This window comes from Solea senegalensis, unplaced genomic scaffold (genome assembly GCF_019176455.1).
Source record: "Solea senegalensis isolate Sse05_10M unplaced genomic scaffold, IFAPA_SoseM_1 scf7180000015351, whole genome shotgun sequence".
Taxonomy (NCBI): domain Eukaryota; kingdom Metazoa; phylum Chordata; class Actinopteri; order Pleuronectiformes; family Soleidae; genus Solea; species Solea senegalensis.
Window position 1 is genome coordinate 53,089 of NW_025321304.1, and position 8,461 is coordinate 61,549.

Consider the following 8,461-nt stretch of genomic DNA (forward strand, 5'->3'; position numbering starts at 1 on the left):
GCGTCTTTGTAACACATTTGGCCCGAGAGGTGAGTTCAGCGGAACAAAACGCAGAGGGTTAACGTTATTCTGACATTTACTCCAACTTTACCACAAATGAAGAGGAAGATACTGAACACACGGAGTTTAGTTCAGAGATGACTGAATGAATAACTGTTAACTGCTTTGTGTGATTTTTCAGCTTCTTAAATGTGAATCTTTTCTGCTTTCAAAACAAAGAAATCATCTGAGAACATCGTCATTTCCACGTTTTCTGAACAAATACATGATTAATCGATTTTTTTACATTTTAAGTATTCAGCAGACACTTTTATCCAAAGCGATTTACAATGGAATTGAGTATATATTAGTGCTGCCAGTTAAACGTGTTATTAACGTGTTATTAACGTGTTATTAACGCGTCTACACAAACCCTTTTTAATAGCGTCTATTTTCTATCGTGAGATTAACGTTCTCTTTGGCCGAGCAAACTTTGTTGTTTTCTTCACATGCTGTAGAAAAGCTACAACACACACGGGGATCTAGTCAGACCACAAACACAACAACAGGCATGCGAGCTGGCCGCTAGCTCCCGTAGCTCGGATTAGCTCGTATATGCATGTTATAACCTCGGACAGGAAGTCACAGATGAATCAGAGTAAATGAAAAAAAATCATCACATGATCAAAAAGACTTTTCCATCACATTAAACACCTGAGATAATAAAGAGTTCACCTCACGTTAATGAGTGTTTGGAGGTTTAACAACAACAACAACAACAACAAACAAACGCACAGAAATGTTTGTTTCAAAGATCCAGTGTTTTAATTTGATTTTGCGATGTAAGTAGTTTAAAGAGTTGACTGACAGCAGGTCTGTGTCTGAATGAGATTATAGTACAAATAAATGTGAAATAAGGATAAATATAATTAGAAAATATATCATTTAGTTTTTCTTCAGTTTGTTTCAAAAGATGTAACTTTGAGAAACTGTCAGTGGATTAATCTATTGTTTTAATAATCATAATAATTCCTTTTGGATTCATTCATCAAGTAAAATCATGTTTTTTGTAGCTTCTCAAACGTGAGGATTTGCTGCTTTTCCTTCATTGTAAATTGAACATGAGCGAGTTTTAGTTTTGAAAAGATTTAAAGACGTGACCTCGGGGAGTGTGTGTGTGAGTGTGAGTGTGTGTGTGTGTGTGTGTGTGTGTGTGTGTGTGTGTGTGTGTGTGTGTGTGTGATTACCATTTGCCGATGTTTTATAGATAAAATGATTTTTCCAGTAAACTCATGAAAATAATCACACGCAGCAGCTCTTCTTCCCTGCTCTTCCATTTATATTAAAGCATGTGCTGTTTGATTATGTATAAATGGCTCTAAGTGTAGAAAGAGAATATTAAAAGTGTCTCTATTGTCTGTCTATAAGGCGTTTCTTCTCATCAGCCATTCTCACAGAGGAGAAGGTCTCGGCGAGGAGAGTTAACCTAGATTTTCAGTCCAGTCTCATTTAAGGCCAATTCCTGAGTGGGTGTGCGTGTTTGATCCCGTCGCCCATCTGAAGTAATTAAAGGGTTATTAGTGAACAGATATTCACGCTCGCTCGCTCCTGCCAACTGTCTCGTACCATCTGCCGCCGCCGGCACCGCAAATATGCTGCCGGAGTGACACGCGTGTCTGAACGCACACGGGGACTGAACCGGGCTTCGTCGAGTCTAAACACAGTCAAACAGTGTCAGTGTGTGTGTGTGTGTGTGTGAGCCAGATGCGAGTGTGTGTCAGAGAGGATAAAATATAATTATAAGGCCACTTGTGTTATTTTAAACCCGCTTGTTAATTTCAATCCCTTTTTAACTGGCTTTAGTTTTGATACTTTGACCACTCTTCTTATGTTTCATCTCCATAGCCGCCTCCTCCTCCTCCTCCCTCCTCCTCCCTCCTCCTCCCTCTCTCTCTCTCCTCCTGCCTCCCTCCCTCTCCCCCTCTCTCTCTGTCCTCCTGTCTGTTTTTATCCCTGTTTTATTTTCAGTAATATAGAAGGGATTAACCCTGCCGGCCCCTCGGTGGTTACTGTTTCATTTTATTCTTATTAAAATCTTAAGAACCTGCTTCCTGCTTTTGATATTCCTGTTTGATCTGTGTGTGTGTGCGCGCGTGTGCGTGTGCGTGCGTGTGCGTGTGTGATGCAGCCACAGACCCATAGGTGAGCTTTGTGATGGATTTGGACTGTGATAGTTTTGGTTTTAACACTACAGAACATTTTTAATCGTGTGTGTGTGTGTGACATATAAACAATATTCAGCATCTCTTTCTATATAAATACAGTATAAATGTATGTGTGTGTGTGTGTGTTTACACCTTTAAACGCTGCGTGCTGTTGTTCGTCTGGACTAATTGTCTGCTGTGTTTCCTCTGACAGACAGACAGACAGACGTGTCTGTGCCTCTTCTTTCTTTCTCCTCGTCTCCTCGTGCAGAGATGGCTATTACCGCTGATGGGCCTCTGGTGTTTGCTGTGATCTTGCCGCATTGATTTTTGTGAAAGCTGTGATAAATCTCAGACAGGAAGGAGACAGGAGTGTTGTCGCAGCAAAGCTTCCCCTGGATCTCGCTGCCACTTCTCCTCTGCAGTTTCACTGACCCGAGCAGGTTTATTTAGAGAAGCAGAGCAGAGTGACACTGTTAGTCTTTCATTACAGCTGCTGCTGCTGCTGCCGCTGCTGCTGCTGCCGCTGCCGCTGCCGCTGCTGCTGCTGCTGCTGCTGCTGCCGCCGCTGCTGCTGCTGCTGCTGCCACCGCCGCTGCTGCCACTAAATATGTTTCAATTCAACCACTGAACAACAGCGTAAAGGGATAGTTCAGGTTTTCCAGTTCAGGTGAAGTGCAGACGTTGACGAACACTCTCTCTCCCTCATGGAGGTCCGGTGTAAACCAGTGAATGTGGACGTCTACGTCACGTGTTCACGTCTTTATCTCACTGTGACACAGACTTTTACAACAGCAAACTGAAGTTTGTAAACCACTCACTCTCCCACACCAAAGTCCACAGAGAAAAGCAGTGATTTTAACATCACACACACACACACAGGAGTTGTTGATCCATTGCTGCCTCCATCACTAAGTTCAAATGTCTTATTTTGTCACTTCAGCATTTAAAAATCCTTTGTTCAGATTGACCTCAGTAACACAAAGTGACCACACGAGGCAGCAGAGGACCAGCAGCTCCTGTGTCTCCGCAGCTAAAATCACTGGTTTTCTCTCTGGGGTTTGGTGTGGGAGAGTGAGTGGTTTACAAACTTCAGTTTCCAAGGAAAAGTCTGTGTCACAGTCTGTTTATTTCCATACTTTTACTCTTCAAAAAACCTGAACTACGCCTTTAAGGATTAAAGGAGGCATTGATCAATCAGTTTAGATGTTTTTATAATCAATTTCTTACTTGACTTTTTGTTTCTTTTTATTAAATTAAATTAAATTAAATTAAATTAAATTAAAGTAAAGAAAACAAGATTATTGCTGTAAAAGGAGGAGGAAAAAAATAAGAAATGAGCCTTTAACGAGGTGCTGATGTCATTTATTTAGTTTAGTTTCTGTCCACGTCCTCGGCCTGGAGACCAGTCATGAGTGACACAGTGTTCTCAAAGGTTTGTCCACTGCAGCGCGGCCACGCCAGTCTCACGTCTTCACCTGCGTCTTTGTCCTGTGGTCTAACGTCTCATTTGTGATGCATTAAAGTCAGATGAGAGGATGAACTGGGGGACAAAGCTGATCACGCTGTGTGAGATGAATCAGAAACTGAACCAAAGTGTTTCATTAAGAGCTGTTGGCTCGCAGCTAGAAGACACGGGGGTTTAATCCCCCTCTTACTCCCCCCTCTCTCTCTCTCTCTCTCCCTCTCTCCCTCTCTGACTCACATGGTCCACAGCTCGTCACTTTATCAATACCGTGACATTATGAGACATAGATTTTTGGATCTAATGATAATATGACATGTGCGATGTCTTTTCCTGGGTTTAAAGGCAGCAGCTGTTACTGATATTACAGGCATTTAGTCACATTTATGATATTTATAGTGTTAAATTAAATATTGATTTAAAAAAAAAACAACTGTTCTTCAGTTTCAAGAAGACGTGGCACAATATCAGCTTTTTCAAGTGTGATACTGATGTCAGTCATTTTACAATCTTGTAAATTACGAAGCCTTTTAAAGAGTTTAATCTCCATCTGTGTAACAGTGACTCTTTCCCGGGATTTTCATCAGTATCAGAATCTCATTTTGAGCCTGAAGTTATTTGTGTTGCGGCAGAATTTGATCGTATATCAGTCTTTGAATGCACTGATTATTATAGATGTCTTTGCTGTGTTTAATCACATTTCTGATATTTGTAGTATATAAATTAAATAATTGTCTAAAAAAATATATAATATATGAAATATTATCAGAAATCTTTGCGTCTAAAAACTCTTCATTTTCACATGATTGTTTGAGTCATATTTATACGCAGGTGTATTCATTTATAGATGCTCTTAACTTTTACATGAACAACTTGACTTTACATTTGTACTATACAGGTGCACACAGAAAATGCAATTAGAGTCCATTAGTTTCTTTCTATAAATGTTTATTAATGTTAGTTATTTTTAGTTTTTTATTGTTTTTGTGTGGAAAGAAACTATAATTGTCTCAAACAAAAATATGTCATTCTGTAATATAATAATATAATAATATAAATAATATATAATGGTAAATGTAATAAACACGTGTATTACAGTAATTAACATAACATCAGCTCAGAGAAACGGATCAGTTTTACATCCACGTTTATCTTGTTGTAATAATCATTTCTGATATTTTTAGTATTAAATTAAATTTTGAACATTTTAAAAGAGATTATTTGTGTTACGGCTATTTTGTAGAAAGATGAAGATTTAATGTCTAAGTGTTGACATTAAATCAGCTTGATCTACAGGTGCAGATTTTGACTGTTCGTCTCCATCTTCAGTTTCTGAGGCCTGTGAGAAAGTCACCTCCCTGCAAACAAACCTAACTGAACCTCCTCCTCCTTCCTCCTCCTCCCCCCCCCCGCCTGTGCACCGGGGTCACGCCGTCAAAATGACTCTTTTTATTACAGTTCATAAACAGCGGCTCCCCCGGGCGGCCCTGGGAAATTTCACATAAACTTTGATCAAACAGACGTTAGCCTCGCTGGTCCTCAACCGCCGTGGAAATCGCTCCGCTCAATCACAGGCAGAGAAAACACCGGGAAAACAGTGCAAATAGCAGAGGCAGCCACTGATATATCCAGTCATTATTGACCAGAACACCAGGGGAATAGATCTCATATAAAAACAATAAGTTACTCTTTGCCTTTTTCTCCTCTTCCTCCTCCTCCTCCTCGTCTCCTTCAGCTGAGGCGACGCCCTCGCTGTAAACTTTGTAGCTTAAAATTAAAAGCTTGGAGCAGACGCTCAGGTGAACGATCTAAAAAGTGATGAAAGTGTCTAAAATAAAAAGCAGCAGTTGGTGTGTGTGTGTGTGTAGACGTCTTCTTCTTCACCTCCGTCATCATCGTCATCATCGTCATCATCATCTCTCTGTGGTTGTCAGGGTCTGTGATCGTGGTCCAGTCGTGGTTTAAAACCTCACTCGACGTCGTCTGAGACACTGAAGGACAAAAAAATCACAAATATGTGAAAATGCTTCAGAAACAGTGTTTTAAAGAATCCTCAGCCTCTCTGGGTCAGTCCAGTCCAGGTGTGATAGGTCTAAGTCTCGCGGGTTTTGGAACTGGACCTGGTCCAATGTGGTCTAAATGCAGAAAAAGCAGTGAAATGTGGATTCACTGAAGTTTCCCTTAACTTTCCCCTTAACTGCCTGCGAATCAGACGGCAACTTCGGCGTCGTCATCGTCTTATTTTGTCTGACGGATCCCAAGTGGACCCAAGGCTGACCTGCACTCACAGTGCCCTCTGCTGGACCCTGCTGTAATTACTTCACACACACACAGTGTGATGCACTTCTAGAATGTATACTGTGAAGTTTATTGGATTTGAATTTGAATTTTGCCCCAAAGTTTGAACGGATATTTGAATTTGGGATAATAAAAACAATGACAGGCAGTATATAAAGTATGGAAATATACACGCGGCTAGTGTCATTTTCTATTTCTCCTGCTCGTGGTGGAGGTCAGGAGCAGTGTGCACGTTGTCAGAGGAGGAGGAGGAGGAGGAGGAGGAGGAGGAGAGACGGCGGCGTCTCGGTGCCTGGAGTTGATTATGACTCAGGATGTGAGTTTGGGCAGCTCAGTGTGTGCTGACACTGTCATTGTTTTCATCTGTGTACAGCCTGTCACAGGTGTGTGTGTGTGTGTGTGTGTGTGTGTGTGTCAGGACGACATGTTTGTCTGGCTGCATGCATACACTTACTTACATACATACATACAAACACACGGCATGTTCATGAGCTCTGCCTCTGCTGCGTTTGTTTTCTTCTTCTGTTTTTATTTGTCTGTGTGGAGGATGATGATGGTGGTGGTGGTGGTGGCACCTGTGGGTCTGTAAAGATCAAGTGTCCTCTGCTGCTGCTGCTGCTGCTGCTGCCGCTGTCGCTGCTGCTGATTACTGTACTATTATTAGTGCTGTCAGTTAAACGTGTTATTAACATAAACCCATTTTAACAACGTCAATGTTTTTATCGTGAGATGAGCGTTCTTTTTGGCCGAGCAAACTTTGTTGTTTTAGTAACGTTAGAAAAACTACACCAGATCTAGCTAGACCGGAAACACAACAACGCTGCACACACTTCCCTGTGTTTTGCGTGGATGGCGAGCGCTGTGCGCTTCTCCGTCTCCAAGCGGGCTCTCTGTATCCAACGCAGCCTGGATCATTTGTCCACGCACTTCCCAATTAATCGTGATTAAATATTTGAATCGTTTGACAGCACTAGTATTTTAAAAATAGATCCATCAGTTTTTTAAATGTGAATATTTTCTGGTTTCTTCTCGGCTCCATAAAACAAAGAAATCAAACTGAATCACTTTGGTTTGTGGACAAAGACAAAGACATTAGACATGTTTCACAAACACTGATCAATTAAACCAAAAATATAATCAACAGAAAAAGAATTCTCTACTAATTTAATCATCTAATCACCATAATAGAGATGAATATACTGAATTAAATGAACTGGAAAATAAAACTGTTGCTATGAGAAATAAAAGTAAAGTAGAGCTGAAAGAATTAATTGATGAATTGATTATTAATTGATTACTAAATGAATCGACAACTATTTTGAAAATCGATGAATGGTTTGAAGCTTTATTCATGATTAAAACAAGATTTCTGATTGTTTAAGCTTCTTAAATGTGAGTATTTTCTTCATTTATTTGCTCTGAATAACAAAGAAATCATTAAAAGTGAATCATTTTGGTTTGTGGACAAAACAAGACATTTGAGAACATCATCATTTCCAGGTTTGACGAACACCGATCAACATTTTTTAAGGTTTTCTGATATTTTATGGACCAAATGATTCATCGAGAAAATAATCGACAGATTAATCGATTATGAAAATAATGGTTAGTTGCAGCTCTAAAGTAAATATAATAAACCTCAGCACAAACACAGATTATAGTCTGTCACTGATATTTAATCTGTCGTGTGCCTTTAATCCACTGATGGTGATTCTCCACACATGAGTTTGTTTTGCTGGTTTTTGTTTTTTATCTTTCACACAAACCTGCTTCAGTGTGTAAGAGTTAGTGCCCTCTAATGGTGGGAGCTCTGCCTCTGTTTTCCTCATGTCAGGTGACTACGGTGGCCTCCGCAGGTCAGAGAGGTCAGAGAGGATTTGCTTCGTCTTCATTTGCGTAGCGAGCGTCCACCTTTGCCTGGTTTGTCTGTTCTGGTTGCTATGGTAACATGGAGGCACAAGAGGGCGGCCTCTGTAGACCCTCAAATAAAGTCCATATAAAAGTCGTCTTCTTAGTTTTTAAACACAACGTAGCTTCATTAATTATGGTCTGTCTCTAATCTGCTTCTAATGGACTAGAATTGTGAAGTAAAAAATATTAAATACGCAAAACATGAACTGCACTATGACAATAAAGTTGAAATGTTTTGTGTTTGTGAACAAAGTCTGTTGATGCAGATGATTGAAAATGATAAACCTGAGTGATGACTGTGACTCCCAGTTATTTCTATGTGTGATATAGACGGTGACAGTGCAGCTTCCTGCAGTGTTGATCTCTGTGCTGGTGTCAGTGTTTACAAGTATGTTAGAGATATTTTGTTTGCCTGCTGCTGCTGTTTGTCTTTGACAGGATGTTGATATTCTGAGGAGGAAACAGTCAGGAAAAGTTGATTCCCATAAACAGGCTAACTTGAGACATCTGTCGTGTGAAGCACTTGAATCGCGGCTCCGCTCCGCGCATCACAACCTGTGCCGCTGTTGTTTGTTATTACCGTGATTTCTGTGGCGACAGGGAC